This window comes from Pleurodeles waltl, chromosome 2_2 (assembly GCF_031143425.1).
Source record: "Pleurodeles waltl isolate 20211129_DDA chromosome 2_2, aPleWal1.hap1.20221129, whole genome shotgun sequence".
Classification (NCBI taxonomy): Eukaryota; Metazoa; Chordata; class Amphibia; order Caudata; family Salamandridae; genus Pleurodeles; species Pleurodeles waltl.
In genome coordinates, this window is record NC_090439.1 from 1126020733 (window position 1) to 1126036287 (window position 15555).

General features: G+C 47.5%; 1 protein-coding gene across 11 annotated transcripts in view; it reads right to left on the bottom strand.

The window, feature by feature from the left end:
• PLEC (plectin) overlaps positions 1–15555 on the bottom strand; it is an 831873-nt gene that overhangs the window by 149459 nt on the left and 666859 nt on the right. The gene's annotated exons all lie outside the window — the stretch shown is intronic.

The window sequence follows — 15555 nt, forward strand, 5'->3', positions numbered from 1 at the left end:
CTGACCAACATGCACAAATCGCAATGAGCAAACACTTTCAGCACATTGTCCATTGGTTTTATCGATAGGCAGATTAGCAAATAAAAAAATACACATAAAAATTATGTTTAGTTAGTAAATCTATGCTTTATAGAACCTCTATTACTCTTGGGCTGGGTATTACTACCCGGAAATTCCCAACTACACAATTATTCGGATCTAATTCCATCAGCACCAAAGTCCCCAGTTACAGCCAACATGAGCTGAAGGGGTTTCCTGTCAGGTGTATGCCACTAAATGTCTAGCTGCAGAAAGTTTCATGATGAGTGGACATCTCTTAGGCGGGGGAGTCATCCATTTTGTGGCCCAAATGAAGAAGACGTGGAGATCTTGGCTATGGTGGGCCTAAAGGAAATGTCTTAAATCCTGAATATGAGAAACGTAATTTTATTTTGGTCAGACAGAATGCTGTGGCTTATTGCTAATTGTGCCGGAGACGGCTCTTTTGTATTAATACCGAAAGACCTACTGACGGAGTGATCCATGTGGCTGATGCATCAAACGGTACAGTTTATGAAGAGAGCGGGCGTGTGTGAACAAGGGTGCAGTCAACATGATGAGGGAGGACGCCTTAATGAGCTACACACCACCTGCTCTGTGGACTCCAATGGGGCTTCATTCTGGCAGAGCACGGAATTGGTTTACATAGACATCTCGTGTGTCACTCAATCAGTGTGACACTCACCTTGTAAAACAGCCATGGTCCCTACCAGAATCATTGGTCTTGTAGCCTAGTCTAGGGTATCAAGCCCAGAAAAAAAGTACTTTACACAACAAATATTGTGCTTTGCTCCTATCTCCTTATCACAGTTTTCTTGCTAACCCTACATTTAAAGCTCATTTTTAGAACTGGGTTTTGACAGCACAGCATGAAATAGGCCTACTGCTAACAATATACATAGACTGGGCTTTGGGACCACCCCCCTTTAACCACTGGCTTTCAGCAGCCACCATTGAGTGGTGAACTTGTCAATCGTGTCTTGGATCAGCTCAGAGTATCTACGTCTCACCTAATAATATTGGCTGTTTGGGTGTATCCCTCTGCTTCCAATCCAGTGCTTGCATTGACATGCATGAGGGACTACTTTACATCTATAGCCCCCTATCCTCTCTCGCTCTCTCCCTGTCAATAGTGTTGCTCGATTGTGCTAATGCTGCGCTCGTTAGCACATTAAACACAAAGGGCCAGATGTATCAAAGGTTTTTATCCATTCTGTGTCAATGGGAATATGTGTTCATACATATGCCCCAAAATGATTTGCTTTTCCAATGCTTGTTTAAAATAACAGTTTTGAAAAAAAATGTTCATGGTTATAAGACGGGATGTCGAGGTAGCCTCAAAGCTTCTGAAGGAAAAGCTTGTGCTGCATGTTGTGTACCCATTGTCCTCCTGCAGGGCCCTGGCCTGTGCACCAATGGAGGGTGAAACATTGTTTGACTTGCAATAAAAAGGATGAATAACACATCTGAAAACAAATGGTGCATTCACTCCTCCCACGTTGGCCCCGCCTCCTGCACCTGGAGAGAAACACCTGCTTGGTCCCACGCCAGGTGCAGCCCTGGAGATTGGAGGGAACCGGCCAATGGGCTTGCAGGACAGACTACTGGCAAAGCCCAACACTGACCCCTGCGCACTGCAGCCTGGGAAACAACCCAGTCACAAGTGCAAACAAACATTGGTAGTTCAAACAAGACAGCATACACCTCCCTGTTTTACCACAATCTCCTGTAGCCTGGATAATATATCACCTACCCACGGATGCAAACCCAGCGGAAATAGTGCAAACAAGAAGGAACTCTCACAAATGGTGCGATTTGTCTTCTCTTTCGGAAGGGGTGTGGCCTATCCAATCAAGATGGGCTGGGCCTTTTGGGACTGGCTGAGACTGATTTGCATATGTCATAGACCAGCAGACAAACAGTAGAATCGACTGATACCCATAGAATTTCCATATAGTAAGATTCCTCACTTTCTTGCTAAATGAGTCCCCCCTAAGTGACAGGGGTATGCCTAAAAGTGAGGCGCTTATTCCCTGTGTCATAGGGACTCGGGCTGCATCTCACCAGTTACACCCATCCAAGCTGGGAGACTTCTGGTGCTGTCGGAGAGTCTCTTTCTTAGCAGATTAAGTTTTAACGATTCCAGTGCAAGACTGAAGACTTTTCTATTTACAGCCGACTATATTCAAAGTGTGCACGGAAAAGCGCCCTGTGACCACAACACGCGCTAGAATCGCATAGGCATATGGCAGGTGTCTCACACGAGATGCAAGCGCAAGGAGTGATGTCGGTCACATGACCAGGTGTGTCTAAAGAGCGATCAGAGGTCACGTGAGAGTGAGTCAAATTAACAATGAGAAGTTGCATCACAGTCAGACACCAGAAGAACAAGGGTAACAGTCACGTGACATTGAAGAATGCCAGAATAACAATGAGCGGTCACCTGACAGGTAAGGGGTTTGGGGAAAAATAGGACATCACGTGACAGTGACGTGTGTTAAAAGAACAGTGATGGCCAAGTGACGGTGTTTTAGGGGGGATAGTGAGAGGTCACGTCAGTGACGTGTGCTAGAAGACCACTGACAGGTCACGTGACAGTGAGGTGTGTTGGGGATAAAGAGAGGTCACGTCAGTGACGTGTCTTAAGGGGACTAATGAGAGGTCCAGTGAGATGGGGGCGTGCCAGGGGAACAGTGAGGTAGGTAGGGAGTAGCAGAGAGTCACATGACACTAAAGGGGAGCTAGAGGACCAGTGGTGAGTTAAATGCCACGGAGCCGCCCGGACAGGAGGATCCAGTCACGTGACTAGAACCTGTAGGTGAACCAGGTGATCCTATGTCACCTGTGACGATTTGGGAGAAGCACTGAGTTACCCCGCTAGGAGTGAGGCCACACGGGCGAGGGCTGTACACAGCAAGCCAAGCTCTCGAAGGGTGGGTGAGCAGAATGAGAGGCCCCTCCACAGTGCGAGGAGAGCAGCGGGAAGGGGGGGGTGTTGTGTATACACAGGGGGGGAGGGGGGGGGGTCTGTAGCAAGCTAAACACAGCCCTGGAGCAATAACCAGCATTCATCAGCAGTGCACAGGGCGCAGGCAAACGGCATGCAGACATACCTCTGCTCTCCAGTGCTGTGCAGCAGAAGAGGTGAGGGGGGAGAGGGGGGAGAGACAGGAGAGAAGAGGGAAGGAGAGAGTCAAACGGAGAGCAGTGAAGTACACGAGGCAGCTTAAAGAGTGATATAAAGACGACAGAAACACCGGCAACCAACAGGAACCAAACCCAGCCTGCTGCAGGTGAAGCATCACCACAGGCACCAGCACAGCCCGCTGTGCCCAGGGCCATGCAGGGCCCTCCAGCAAATCACAACGTGTGAAAAAACATCTGCAATAGCATCCTTTGGGGGCGGGAAGATTACTGATAAAAGAAACGCCCAACATTATACAAACACTCTCATCGTGTTCCCTTCGGCAAAGCCTTATTTCCCACAGCTGGAAATGAAGAAACATTATGGATATTCTGTAGCTCAAACCATCCTGAGTTTGGTTAGTATTTTTAATTTGCCTGGTATTTATTGCATTTTCATTTCATTTCACTCGTTTTCTTTCTAGTTTCCCCTAACCCAATATCCACTCTCTCGCCCTCCCCCTTCCCTCCCTCACTCCATCACACCCCAGATCATCAGACCCAAGGTCTAATGTCACAGAAAATCACACCCCATCTGTATTGGGCCTAGTTTACCAAATCACATGAGACAGTGGGATTTTTAAGCAAATTGGAGGAAAATATTAGGCTTAAAGACTGAAAGTTGTCTACAATTTGTAACTTCGTGCACAGCTATAGGTCTGGCTTGATAGTGTAACAGTCTGCAAGACATATGGTTACCAGTTCCCTAAAGTATAGAGTGGGCTTTGGCTCCATCCAGAGGCACATTACTCTCCCCTCATGCCATTGGATGTTTGTTGCTTCACTCCACTTTCCAGAAAGTGCTCCCATTGAAATGCACAAGGGACTTTTATATCTTAAAGGTTTCACCAGAGTCAGATTCATTTACCCCCTCTATGCAATCCATACAGAAGTAAATCATTTTCTGCTACTTTTATCCAGCACTGTCAAAGGCAGTAGATCAGGCTTTGTTGTGATGCACAGCATTTGTAGATGCCTATTTCACACGCGCTGGCACATTTATGTCATTTAGTGCTTTGCAGTGCTTGGTGTATATTCGCACCTTACTCTGTTCAAAGCACAGAATGAGGACACGACCTTCATTGCCAGAGGTACGAATTATTTTGCTGTATTTCCTGGTGTGTTATCACATTTACACAGTCCACGCGCTGCGAGGTAACCACTTACAGGCACTGACTGAGTGATACATTCACTGAGTGATACATTAGACTCCTCCACTGCAAACAAAAAGATCACAGCGCCGAAGCGGCCCGCAGGCGGACCGCTGAATAGCTGGGAAGCGTCAGTCACATCAGGCCATGAGTGATATCTGACCCACTCTGATACTCCCTGCAGCCCTGCCTGCCCGTCACTCAGGCCTAATATACTTATTTTTCGAGGAAGGTGACACCAGCTAGCGCTTTCTCTCTTTCAGGTGCTACGAGCACCAATTATCTGCCAAATAGCTTTATATGCACCAAATTATCACGACATGCAACAGTCATGGGGTGTAAAGGGCGATAACATGATACTAGGGGCCAGATGTAGCAAAGGATTTGTGCATCGCAAACGGCGAAAATCGCCGTTTGCGAGGCGCAAATGCCTCTTTGCTATGCAGAAATGCATATTGCGAGTCGGGACCGACTCACAATATGCATTTCAGAATCGCAAATAGGAAGGGGTGTTCCCTTCCTATTTGCGATTCGGAGTGGAATGCAATACCATTTGCGACCGCATATGCGGTCGCAAAGGGTATCGCAGTTACCATCCACTTCAAGTGGATGGTAACCCACTCGCAAATTGGAAGGGGAATGGACCCAAAACATTTTTTTCAGGGCAGCTAGTGGTCCAAGGGACCACTCCCTGCCCTGAAAAATCCGAAACTAAAGGTTTTGGTTTTTTTTTTTTAAGTGCAGCTCGTTTTCCTTTAAGGAAAAGGGGCTACACTTTAAAAAAAAAAAAAACAGCTTTATTGAGAAAGCAGTCACGAACATGTTTGCGAGTGCCTAGACTCGCTATGGGGCCGCAATTTGCGACCCACCTCATTAATATTCATGAGGTGGGTCATTGCGACCCCATAGCGAGTTGCAGTCGGTGTCTCAGACACCGTACTGCATAGCAATTTGCGACTTGCAAATTGCGAGTCGCAGGGACTCGCAATTTGCAAGTCGCAAATTGGCAGTTCCCTGCATCTGGCCCATAGGGCGTAAGAAATACGGCAGTAAAGTGTACGCCTTACGCTGATACGAAGAGAAACAGAAATTATACTTCCTCAGAATTCTTAAGTAACAACCACTCTTGTCTACTCGTCCTGAAGATGGAGGAAACCGACCCACCCATGGCTCGCGCTATCAGAAGAGCCACCCACTAAAGTAACTTAACGTGTCATTATTTAAAGCAAAAAAGTGTTTCGCCTTTTTCACTTGTTAGTGGGCGGGCAAGTCACGATGAAAGAAAATGTCTGCGTGCAACCAGCGAGGGGGGGGGGGGGGGTTCAGCGCACCCTACTAGACGTGCCTGGAGTAACAGCAGCCTCGAGCTCCGGGGTGCACCGCTGTGGCCCCTCTACGTCTGGTGCATGGTGCACTGCTGTTCTCAGGGTTTCAGGGGGCCTCACCCCACCCCTACTCCCTCGCTACCGAAGAGCCTGCCTGGAGTAACAGCAGCCTCGGGCTCCGCGGTGCACCGCTGTGGTGAATGGTGCTTTCAGGGTGTGAGGGGAGCCTCGGTACCCGGTGTAACTGCAGCCTCGCGCTGCTCCACTGTGTATAAATTAGCCACCTTTCCCTTACCAGGCCGTATTGTATTTTACTACGACAACCCCATCACATCTCAGGAGGGCTGTAAATTTGCCAAGATCGCGTCAGTGGCACTTCTAGAGTGGCTGGCTGTACGGGGACTATGCGAGATGCTTATGCCAGAGTGACCACAGGAGACATCTAGGTGCAGTGGTCAGAGGAGAAGAGGAAACGAACAAAATGGCTACCTGTGACACCAAGGCCACCACATCCACAGTAGGCTTTAAGGAGATGGTGACCCCTGGAGACACCCGTGCCACATGACCACTCAGGACACGCATAGCACATTGACCACTCGGCGTGTACACAGGGCACATCAACCACATTGAGTCAGTGAGATGTCCAGGTCAGAGTCCAGGAGACTGAGGATGCAGTGCTCGCAGAGGATGCTCAGGCCACAACTACAGGAGGCACATGAGGCACAATGGTCAGAGGAAACATCTGCGCACAGTGACCACGAGACGCCCAGAGCAGTGCGTAATGAAAACTTTACGCACTATTAATACGGACTACTGTCCGCGGCCTTAGTGCCACAACCCGTGTGTGACTGCTACTTTAGCGTAAGGCTCAAGGAGTGCCTGCTGTGCCGCGGTGTCAGCACGTGTCAGCATGTCAGTACTGTAAGGCACCGGATGACGCCTCTTCGACACCTTGTGTGTGACACATCGAGACACCCAGACATGCAGCAAGATTTTCCACGGGGGGAGCATGAAACAATAATCAAACATCCGTCTGTGAAATCAGCCCCAGGCCTCCCAGAGGGTGGGTCCAGCCTGCACACGAGGCAACTGTAGCACGTGGCTTTGTGCCAACCAAAGCGCCTGGCTTGTGTACTGCGCAGTGACGCATGCACGCAGTACGTGGTGCCGCACAGGTACGCCACAGAAACAGTGCATGGCTTCCGTGGCTGCACGCACTGCAGTACCCTACATATAATATCAATGTTTAATTGCCACAGCTAAGAGAGCATTGGAAATCCAGATACAACCCTTCTCTCATCTCCAATTCGATGGGAGAAAGCATATTTGATGAGCAGCACAGTTTATGCGACAAATATGATACCAAAATGACGAAAAGTTAGTGGAGTGCTTAAGTGAGGTATTTAGGTGGGCAGGAAAGAAGCCCTCTAACGAGAGACACTACCACGTCAGAGCCTACATTTAAAGAATGAGAAAAAGAAAATGTGTCAACCCTTTCCCCCCCCCGATGTAAGCCTTCTTCATGTCAATGGAATAGCCATTAACTTCTCATTCCTCAAAAAACCTTCTGTAATCACCTCTGTAGATATTAATCAAGAATCCAGGGGAAATCATGGTAGCCATTTTCTTTATTTTATACTCAACAACATAGCTATCCAAGGGACAAAGACTTAATCGTCTTCAGTCTACTGTCAAGCTTGCGCTCAGACTGATCTACCTCTGAAGAATGTCACAGTCATTCATAGTGTGTAATTCAAGCATCCATGAGTGGTGTCTTGGGGGTGCTCCGGAACACATCCATCTTCTTGGATGCTCCCTAAACATTTAGAAACAATTCAGTTCATTGCTCAAAAAAGTCCAGCACTGAGAACTGATGATTTTCACTGGGCTGTCGCTAACACGAAGCAAAAGAAAGGGGGAACGCGCAATAACAAGCCGTAGAACACGTAAGCAAAAATCGGTAGTGGGTCTTAAACGACGCCTACTGAAGATCCCTTACAGAGATGAAAAGATCAGAGCACAACTCCTGCACGTTTGTAAATGCAAAGTTGGAAGGGACTAATTTAAGGGCAAATACACGATGTGTATGATCCCAGTTAATGTCTTTCCATGATGTCTATCGGACAGGACCAACTGAAACACCCCCAGAGGTCTGGGGCCAAATGTACAACAGTTTTAGTGGTCGCAAACGAAGATTCGGCCTATTTGCAACTTCGAAAACGGCCTCTGGCATGTACAAACCCTATTTTGCGAGTATGTAAATAGGGTTTGCAGGTCGATATTAGGGGCGTCCCTTCCTAATTGCAAGTTGCAAGGACATGTACGAATGTTTTGCTACCAGAATGCAGACGCAAAACATTCATACTTTACTGACTACTTGAAGGAGGCGGTAACCCATTTGCAAACAGGAAGAGGTCCCCAAAGCACCCCTTTGCCTTTGTGAATGAGGGTGGCAACATTTTATCAGAGCAGGACCTGGTGCTACGGACCACTGCCTACCCTTAAAAAAAAATTAAAAGATAACTTTTTTTATTTTATTTTTTTTATTTTTTTTAAATGCAGCCTGTTTTCTTTTAACGGACTGCATTTAAAAAAAATACTTTATTTAAAATACAGTCACAGGCATAGTGGTCTGCTGAGCCCAGCAGGCCACCATCTCTTTGAGTGCCGGTCATTCCCAATGGGTCGCAATTGCAACCCATTTGGAAATCGCAAAGAGTGTCTCAGACACTGTTGTACATCAGTGTTAGCGACTCACAATTTGTGAGTTGGAAAAAATTTCAAGCTGCAAACACTGAGGGTCGCACATCTGGCCCTTGGCCTACTGCTGTTTCCATACTAAGGATAATAAAAATCTGTGCAAATATTTCACCTCACTAGTACCAGTTTTACACGGCATATAGATCTCAGTAACAGAAACCTGAGCTGTTAATCCATGCAAGTGGACTGCCACTGCGTGACTGCACCTGCGATACTTTTTCAGTAACTTTTGATCTATTTTAGCAATAGATATTTGTGTTCAAATTAGCAAATTATGCAGTAGATGGTGGATTGTGCGGCAAGTGGAATTTATGTATAAATATGCAGAAAATACATAAGCTCCAGAATTGCAAAATTGCATAAAGAACAGAAACATAAATTCCATATGAAATACGGCTAATTCCAGGAATAAAATGTAAACTGAGCACTTCCAATACTTTTGGTCTCAGTGCAAATGGTGCAAAGCGACAACTTCATCGACAAACCGATGCCACGTGCCTCCTGCACCAGCCCCCATCCTGCCTTCTTGCAAGTCATGCACGCGAGTGCTTGTATAGCATCACCATGACAAAACTCTTGTTTACAAAGCGGAAGTCCCCAGAACACGCGCGGCTGCGGCTTTGTCCGTCTGCGCCTTCTGATTGGAGCAAAGGCTCGCGTCTGACAGCTTGGCACGAGAACACAAGGCAGGCTTCTAGGAACAAGAAACCAAGATAACAACAGAAAAAAATAGGTTCCAAGACAACCCAAGACACCATCTCGTGGGGCTGTGCCAGGGGTGGGATGCCGCCAGAAGACATTTCCACTACCGAAGTTTGTCTGTGATGCAAGAGAGTGGCCTGATGGTTACTTTGTGCACTTCGCTACATTGTGTGATCCTAGGCAAACCAAATTTTCCCCGAGCCGTGCTCCCTTTATCTGTGAAAAGTTAGGTGGGCTCTGATAGTGTTTAAGATTAGCTGCTATATGTTGCAGGATCTGCCAACCGGATCCGGAACCTGGTCTCGACTATTGCCCACTGAATATTAACATTTATATAGCGCCGATCGCCCTTATGCGGGCAGCTGAAGCACTTGGCCACACGGGGACGGCGCTAGATTGTGTAGGTTGTGTGTTTGGAAGGCTGTTGTCTGTTTTTGTACCTGTGTGGGAAGTGTTTCCATGTTGCATGTGAGGACCACCCCGGTGCAGTTATGGTTCCAGGGGACACAGCGCTTAGCAGCTTAGCGGAGGAATGCATGGAGAGGTGCGGGAGACCAGTGCAGAGTTTAGGGCTTTGTAAAACCAGCGACTCTGAGCAGCTCTGCAGGTTCTAGATGGTATTTCTTATGGTCTCAGTCCACTAGGTGAGTTACCACAAAGGGTTGTCCATTCTCAGTGTTTTGTTTGTGTTTATAGTCCATCATCCAGCATACGGAGGGCCACTGCAATCATGCAATTGTGCGGTTGCTGCAAGTGTATCATAATTACAGATTTGCCTCATTTGTCACATAATCCATCACCAGCTACATAATCTACAGTTTTTTTAACCAAAAAAACATTTTGCTTCTAGCTCATACAGTTTAAAAGTTACAAAAAATGCGATGCCACCTGTCGCACAGGGGTGGAAGGCCCTTTGCAAAGTTTGCCTGCGCACCTTTCTGTTACTTATTGCTATAATTGGATGTTAAATTGGTATTAAAGTGCAACCAATACTCGTAGACTGCTACCAAGTTTAAAAATGATGAAAAAATGAAGTAATACTCTAATGAAAATACACCGCATTATGCCGCAAAATAGACCATTTCTTGCAGCATAATTTACTCAACCTTGCCGCATAATTTTCCCTCTCCACTCGCATAATTCTAGTGGCCTCAAGTGTATGTGCTGAAAGGAGCTTTGTGGCTTATTTGCAGAAGTCCTTACCAATACTCTTCGGAATCTTGTAAAGTTTCGGGTGATGCTTTTCTTGTTGAAGTCATATTGGGCACCACCGGTTTAGCAAACCGAGCACCGAATATTAGGCCCCGCCCTCCGGTACTTTCTTCCATCCATCCATCCATCCATCCATCACCTGCCGGTCCCGGGGATGGCTACCCCAGTGACGCTCACGCACGGCTACCTCAGCACGCACACGCACGGCCGCTGCCTGCCTCGCATATTTACAGGGCTCACATATTTGCAGCTCGGCGCGCAGGGGGCGTGCCCGCGCGTGCTCCAGGTATGCAGCGCCTAGATGGCTCTCATTCCATCCACGACGTGCAGTCGTTTCTTAAGGTTTGGGGTCTCCCGCATTGGACACATTTTTTGCAGACATGCCATGACAGGAATGAACTTCACTGCCAGGTGAGGACGTGTTGACTAGATGTACTCTTTATTAATTTCTCAACATAACAAGTGCTCTGCTAAATTACCAGCGAAGTGCTAAGCATGACCTTTGAATGCATGGTTTCTCCTGACACCGAGGTGTGCTCGCTAATGACCCCCACTTTTGACCCCCCCCCCACACACACTTCCCATTCTAATCAATCTCTTTACTTAAATCCTACCCTACTTTCTCCATTTAATATACACAGTTTTAAAGGGCCCATCCAGTGTAGAGAAACAGTTCTCTTCCCCCAGTCCTGCACCTTAAACAATCCCCAATAACAGGCGTTCCAGGGTGTTTGTTCGATGACGTCACCTCGGATTTTGAGACCTATTGTGACATCATTCACCACATGGCATCTTTATTATCCAACCACCCTCTCAATACGAAATTGTGATTTCAGACCGTCCTTCATTTTCTGATCAAGGGAATGCAAAATCACACACTCCACAAAGTCACAAATCTTTGGCTTCTTTTAAAACTTTTGCCCCAGGAGTTATTTTGCACAAAAAAGATTTTTTTGGCAGATTGTTTACAATATTTTTTTTCAAGAGAACTCATAGGACAAAATGTATAGTTTGATAGACTTTTCACTAACTAGCCTGCAAAAAATATTTGTAGTTTTAGAAACTGCCACATTGGCAGAGCATTTAAAAACAGCAACACAGAACTTTTTCAAATGTCACCATCCCTTAATAAATGTATTCTGATAATAGGCGTCATCCGTTATGGTCCAATACTGAAACTCCAGGCTCAATGTTTGATAGTCCGCAAGCTCTGCTCTGGGGCCTGCCCATTTGGGTTATTTCACTCTCCTAGTTTCCCCAAGAGAACACATTTTTATTTGGAAAGATCTATTTATATCCTCCCAGGGCATCCCCAATCATTTCCGCTTACAGCTTTCTCACGATGAGGCCAGAGACTGCGGAAGTGGGTAACAGAAGTGGCTCTGTGACTGGACAAGTCCTTCAAAGCCTGGGATGCCTCTCGCCTGGCCTCCTCACTTCCGGTTTCTCCATTTTTGATCTCTAATTCTCCCCTATAAGGAAGACCATAATTTGCTGTTCTTCCCCTATTTTTTTCATATTGGACATCTGGTGGGTTTAATGCAGAACAGGCCTCTGCCATGTCTGCCCTGCTTGAAATGCAACCAGAAGAACCCCCTTCCCTGCTTACTGCACAGAAGAATTTCGGTCTGGCTGAGAGAGAATTGTGTAGGGCCTTGTCTGACTTGCTGTTGACTCTCTGGCACCACGAACTTGCTGTACAGCAGAGTTACCAGCTTCAGGCTGAGTCCCAAAGATGCCTGGGGGGCACGTCCTGCCAGTGAAGCCTACACGTCTCTGTAAAACCCCTTCACTTTGTTTTTACTTTCCATTTCTACTTCAGATCCTTCAACTGAGTAGGTGAGGGAAAGACCAGCGCATTAAGCTAATGACGTGTCCCTGGACCACCTCTTAAGCCTGGAATAAGTCTCTTCACTTGACTAACTTTCTCGGTTTGAAATTTCCTTTCGCTTCTCTCTTTTTCTTAGTTCATCTTCGTGTTCTTCAATTTTTTTTAGGGATCCACATGTGCAGTTTCCTCTGCAAACATCATGAAATTTATTTCAAAACTTAGCAATTATTTGAAAAATTGCAACAATACAATAAAAATAAAATGCGATCAAAAAAATCCAAAAATATACCTTTTTGAGGAAAAACGCCCTAGGCAAATTCCACTTTAAATGAGAAAATACTGCCACAACGATTTGTAGGCAATACAATTCTTTACACGAGCATTTTTTTCAAGCACTATCAAAGCTTTGTGAAGTTTAAAGAACTTTCCAACTTTTGGAAATGTTAAACTTGCACACTTGAGAGCCCACATTTAAATTTCACCATGTCCTAATCCACACCTGTGCTTCCGTCTCATATTCCTAGAGCTCGGTGTAGAGTGAAGATGTTTTATCACATTAGTTGGATATGTGCAGAGGGCCTTTTCTTCTGGCCACGCCCCGCAAGAACCTGGGGGGTTTCCTTTAGGCATTCCTGCGGTGTCGTTTGTCAGAAAGAAACATGCTGGCACAGGTCAGGTTTCTGAAGCGTGAAAAGCTGAACAGGGAGTGTAGGGGTAGAGGTATGGGGGATGGAAGATACCAGAAAATGAAATGTCTTTTCTGGACATCTGTGAACATTCTGGGGTCTCCGGGTACCAGGTGGAAGCTGGCTTCCAAGGGGAGGTACTTGAAAGAGTATTTATGAGGGATTTTTTTTTTTTAAGTGGTTAAAAACATCTTCAACAAGTGTGTTTTCATTTTGACCCAAATGCAGGATGAAACATGCTGCCTTTTGTAGCTGGAACGTCCCCCAAAAAAATAATGCATTTTTTTATACTTAAAATATTCTTTTGTAACCACACAGCAAAAATAACAGCGCCATCTTGCGGCTGGTCATTGGTCGTGCATATCCCCCAATTCACTAACGGCGAAAGCATAGGCAAATCCCTCTGTATGAACAATTGTGCACTACACAAAGCAAACTAGGTGCATCTGATGGCCTGCCTGGGCATCCGTTTAAAACTATCCCCCCCCCCTTGTAAACAGGAAGCTGGCACCGCACAAGGGGTGAGTGGAAGAGAGGTGCCACATTGGGGTCAACATCAATGAAAGGGTGTTTGGTACCCTGTGTGGCCCCAGGGAGGCTTGGCACCAGGGATCAGTGTAACGTGTAACATGGCATCCCCGGTGCCAGTCTCCTTCTCTGTGCAGGCTATGTGCCCCCTCTGCAGACCGCACTGCACTCATTTGTATCGCATGCACATAGACTGGTTTCTGTTGAGAGCCACCACCGAGACAACATTGTGTGGGTGCGATGGAGTCAAGGCCCCTGCAGGCTCTCCCAGAATGCTCTTTTTTTGTTTTCTGACCTGGTTGTCAGCAAACTGTGGTTCTCTGGCCTGGATACTTACAATATTTCATTTGCAGACGTGCTGCCCTGCCCCTCCTTCAGGAGCGGGCATCTGAGATGTTACATCTGTGTTCACTGGCATTAGGATTGCTACGGACCTGTATTGTGGCAGCAGGGTACGACTGGCGCAAGGGTGCCAAATGACAACATGCTGGGGTTGGTAGAAAGGTGACAGCGTTCTAGGGTCGGTGCCAAGTGGCTGTGTTGTAGGATTGATGCAGGGCTGGCAGTGTACTAGGATTGATGCAGGGCTGGCAGTGTACTAGGATTGATGCAGGGCTGGCAGTGTACTAGGATTGATGCAGTGGTGGCAGTGTGCTAGGATTGATGCAGTGGTGGCAGTGTGCTAGGATTGATGCAGTGGTGGCAGTGTACTAGGATTGATGCAGGGCTGGCAGTGTGCTAGGATTGATGCAGTGGTGGCAGTGTACTAGGATTGATGCAGTGGTGGCAGTGTACTAGGATTGATGCAGGGCTGGCAGTGTGCTAGGATTGATGCAGGGCTGGCAGTGTGCTAGGATTGATGCAGGGCTGGCAGTGTTGTAGGATTGATGCAGGGCTGGCAGTGTTGTAGGATTGATGCAGGGCTGGCAGTGTGGTAGGATTGATGCAGGATTGATGCAGGGCTGGCAGTGTACTAGGATTGATGCAGTGGTGGCAGTGTGCTAGGATTGATGCAGGGCTGACAGTGTGGTAGGATTGATGCAGGGCTGGCAGTGTACTAGGATTGATGCAGGGCTGGCAGTGTACTAGGATTGATGCAGTGGTGGCAGTGTACTAGGATTGATGCAGTGGTGGCAGTGTGCTAGGATTGATGCAGGGCTGACAGTGTGGTAGGATTGATGCAGGGCTGGCAGTGTACTAGGATTGATGCAGGGCTGGCAGTGTGCAGGGCTGGCAGTGTGCTAGGATTTATGCAGTGCAGGCAGTGTGCTAGGATTGATGCAGTGCAGGCAGTGTGCAGGGCTGGCAGTGTGCTAGGATTGATGCAGGGCTGGCAGTGTGCTACGATTGGTGCAGGGCTGGCAGTGTTGTAGGATTGATGCAGTGCTATCAGTGTGCAGGGCTGGCAGTGTGCTAGGATTGATGCAGGGCTGGCAGTCTGCTAGGATTGATGCAGTGCAGGCAGTGTGCTAGGGTTGATGCAGGGCTGGCAGTGTGCTAGGACTGATGCAGTGCTAGCAGTGTGCAGGGCTGGCAGTGTGCTAGGATTGATGCAGGGCTGGCAGTGTGCTGGGATTGATGCAGTGCTGGCAGTGTGCTAGGATTGTTGCAGGGCTGCCAGGTGACAGCACACTAGGATTGATACTTGTTGTTGTGTGCAGCACGCTAGGGTTGTTGCAGAGGTGCCTGGCAGCAGTGTGCAAAGATTGATAGATAGGTGGCTAGCGGTAGCTGTATAGTACTGCTACACAGTACCTGGCAGCAATGTTCCCTGTCAGGCGCGCGCGTGCACCCTTCCTTCCCCCACCGCGCAGGCCCCTTTGACAAGCGCGCACGTTTTTGCAACGTCACTTCGCTGCCTGCATCATGTGGGAGAGAGGACGTCAGCTCTGCGTTTAAAAAATAGAAACAGCGCGAAAACAGGGTCACTCTTCGCGGCCGAGCAGGACGAAAAATGACAGTGCAGCCACCTGAGGACAGATCACTTCACAAAGGGAGCACCTGATTAAAGCAGGTACGTGTATTTAGAGGGCCTCGGGGGCACAGCAGGCATCTGCTATATCTGTGAAAGAAAAACGTGCTGACAAATCATGCGAGGCACAGCAGCGTTTCATTTGCTTCACACAGTACGAATGGTT